Below are 3,948 nucleotides of genomic sequence, written 5' to 3'. Positions count from 1 at the left end.
CTCTATGGTCTAAAGCAAGCACCCAGAGCATGGTATTCCAGATTGAGCTCACAGTTAAAATATCTTGGCTTTGTTGCTTCCAAGGCTGACACATCCTTGTTTATTTATAACAAGGTAGGAGTAGTCATTTTTGTGCTTATATATGTTGATGATATCATAGTTGCAAGTTCTTCACAAAATGCTACTAATGCTCTTTTGCATGATTTGAGCTCAGAGTTTGCCTTGAAGGACCTAGGTGATTTGCATTTCTTCTTGGGTATTGAAGTCAAGAAAACTCAAGATGGTATTGTGTTAAATCAGGAAAAATATATTCTTGAGCTTCTGTCTCGCATGGGGATGAAAAATTGCAAGCCAATGTCTACACCTTTATCCTCCTCAGAAAGTCTCTCAGCATATGAGGGTGAGCCACTTCAAGAGGAGGAGAGTACAAGGTATAGGAGTACTGTGGGAGCACTACAATATTTAACTCTCACACGTCCAGATATCTCATTTGCTGTCAACAAGGTTTGTCAATATCTTCATGCACCTACTTCTGCACATTGGTCAGCTGTCAAGAGGATTGTGAGATATGTGAAACATACTATGGGAATAGGACTTCATTTCAAACGGTCTAATTCTTCTCTTGTGAGTGCATTCTCTGATGCTGACTGGGCAGGATGTAGTGATGACAGAAGATCAACTGGAGGTTTTGCAGTGTTCTTTGGATCTAATCTTATCTCCTGGAGTGCTAGAAAGCAAGCTACTGTGTCACGCTCAAGTACAGAAGCTGAATACAAGTCTTTGACTAATGCAACTGCTGAGATCATTTGGGTTGAATCACTTCTTGAGGAATTGGGAATCAAGAAGAATCGTATCTCATGTTTATGGTGTGATAATTTGGGAGCAACATATCTGTCTGCAAATCCAGTGTTCCATGCCAGGACAAAGCACATAGAAATTGATTTTCACTTTGTACGAGAAAGGGTTGCGGCAAGGAAACTTGAGATTCGATTTATTCCTTCTAAGGATCAAGTGGCTGACGGTTTTACAAAAGCACTACCAGCAAGACCATTTGAAGAATTCAAGAGTAATCTTAACTTAGGTTAGTTGAGATTAAGGGAGGGTGTTAGAATATAGAGTTGTAATCTCAACCTCCTTCCTTCTCTTGTATTCTACCCAAACTCTTTCTGTCATAACCTTGTACGTCAAGCCAGGCTTCGGCCACGCATCAATATAAACTACCACGCGGCTCCCTCGATGGAGTAGGAACGCTTCATATCTTTCACATAGAGCCATGGTAGATTTTTCCTTGCGACGATGATGGGCTAATCGATTGTGTGGTCACATATTTTTCCTGTTTGGAATTTCAGGGACTTGTTATTCTTTAGTGTTTGTGGTTATCTGAATCCGGTCTACGTCGGCCACAAAAGTGTCCACCTGAAAGTGATAGCTACGTACGCATCTGTAGGTAATGTTCTGCCGTGACTTCTGATTTTTTGCACAAGTCTTTGTACGTATCTGTTATTGTTCTGCATCTAGTCTAGATGTCACAGTCCCTCTGATTTTCCTACACCGTGTTTCTGTTCCTGTTCTAGATGGTTCTAGATGCTAGAATCTCGAGCTACACGTATTGTGCTTGTTCGGAGAAAAATATCGGACGAGTGGGGGAATTAACTTGCAGCCGGCCGGTGTCGGCAAACGGCATGCTTATCATCAAGTACTAGATCGGGATCGTGCCTTGGCGCGAGGGTACCTGTCCCGGCGTTTTTGAAGCAGGTAATGCTAAGTCTGTAGTAATCCTGGTTTAGCATATGCATTCACACATGATAACAATACAGTGAAGATTCAGTACAATTATCAATCTAGTAACAGGAAATAATGTTCATGTAAGGTTGTCTGAATTTCAGTTTCACAGAAAGGTATATTTATTAAAAGACTTCCACTATTTGCACTAGAAGGCGTCGTAGAGCCCTGCAGCGAAAGAAGAAGGGGATCAAGCAATTAAAGAGTCAGTACCATAGAAGTTTGACATGAATATATGCTCACTAAAAGATTTCCATATTTTGCACCAGAAGGCACCAAATACGGTCATCAGATGTGTTCTTACCTCCGAGCTCTCTCAAGTACTTCATGGTTCAATATTGCCAACTTGTTTTAGAAAAAACAGTGTGAGACTTTGTGTTTAGATTCCCCCAACAAGAACAATAGATTTTCAGTTATTGTTGTCGCCGAGCTAAGTCTCGCGACGCTGGCAGATTGTGATTATATTCAAATTTGATGGTGTGCACTCGGCAGGAATTTGTTGTGTGGGACATTCGAATTTCAAAGTTTGAATCTCTCCATTCATACCATTGACTTGTTTAACAAGAAATTCATGAGTTTTTTCTTATCGCCCCACATGCATGGAGCCTCGGTATATCCCCAATCAAGCAGATATTAAATCCAACGGGAAAACACAATACTATGTATAAGGGGCTGCTTAGGCAAACGAAATCAAATCCATAGAATATCAGGCACGAATTTTCTGGCAAATAAGCTATGATGACTTAATCTCCCTATTTATATTGAACTTTCCTACTAGACAATAAGCATTTGTCACTAAATTATGTTTCTCTTTGACAAAATATTTTGATATACTATAGTACTACTATATTCTAAGTATAACTAGCAAAATAAAGTATAAAAAATGCTCACGTATTTTATTATAAAAAAATACAATTTTTATATTTCTTAATATATATTTTTGAGTGCTAAATGACTTGCAATTTTTTGGCAAGAGTATTTTTATTTACTTTAGATTTAATAAGTATCTTATAACAATACATCTCACCAAGTTTTTTTAGGATCCACTAACCAAGTTTTAGTGCTAAACATCGGGGAGATCTAGACCAGTGGATGGGGCTATTTCGATGAACAAGGATGCTTGGTTCTCCTCCCTTTCATACTTTTATAGGGGTAGTAGATAAGAGTTGTTTAATTAAGCACTAAATTTCTGGCAAATACGTTATAATGAGCAAATCTCCCCTATTTATATTGAACTTTCCTACTGAACAATAAACATTTCTCACTAAATTATGTTTCTCTTTGACAAAATATTTTGATATACTATATTTTCTCTTTGACGAATTTTTTTGATATATTGTATTGATATACTATATTTTCTCTTTGACAAAATATTTTAATTTATTGTATTAATATAATTTTTAAGTATAAGTAGCAAAATTAAGTATAGAAACATGCTCACATATTTTATTATAAACAATTCATACAATTGTGATTTTATTAGTATATTTTTCTGAGTGCTAAGTGACTTGCAATTTTTCGGCAAAAGTATTTTTATTTAGTTGAGATATTTAATAACTATGTTGCTACAATGGATTTCACCAAAGATCTATGCAAACCAGTATTATCATCACACTCCAAAAATAAATTTACGCTAGTGCATTTGTATTTGTGTTTAATTTTTCCAATGCATCCTTAAATATCAATATAATTTGGCAGATTGCTTTACGTTGTATGAATCGAGTAACTTGGTAGGTATTCTAGAAATCAATCCTAACAAGTTTTAATGTGAGTAAATAGATAAATCTAGAACTTATGCAATGTCTAGCATGCATGAGTATTACAAATACAACTTACGATAAGTTGTAGTCATTTGTTTTCTTACATGTGTTTTTTTCTACAAAAGTGTTGGGACTCGCCTAAACCGTGTACCCATAGCAAGATTATATTGGCTTTGCCTCTGTTAAATTCGCATGAACTAACTCAGTTTCATAAGATATGAAGATTCACCTGCTAATTTGAAAATTGTATAGCACACTAATGTACATGCATGCTAGTATATCAGGGACGGCCCTGGGCCTGGCCGCTTTGAGGACAACGTCATGGTAGTGGGTAGAGGAATCTCATATTCCATTGTTGGCCTACAGCAATGCAGCCCTAAAAGGAATTTCTAGAGGAAGAAGAGAG

Source organism: Triticum dicoccoides, chromosome 7A (assembly GCF_002162155.2).
Source record: "Triticum dicoccoides isolate Atlit2015 ecotype Zavitan chromosome 7A, WEW_v2.0, whole genome shotgun sequence".
Classification (NCBI taxonomy): domain Eukaryota; kingdom Viridiplantae; phylum Streptophyta; class Magnoliopsida; order Poales; family Poaceae; genus Triticum; species Triticum dicoccoides.
Note: the sequence above shows the minus strand (reverse complement) of the source record.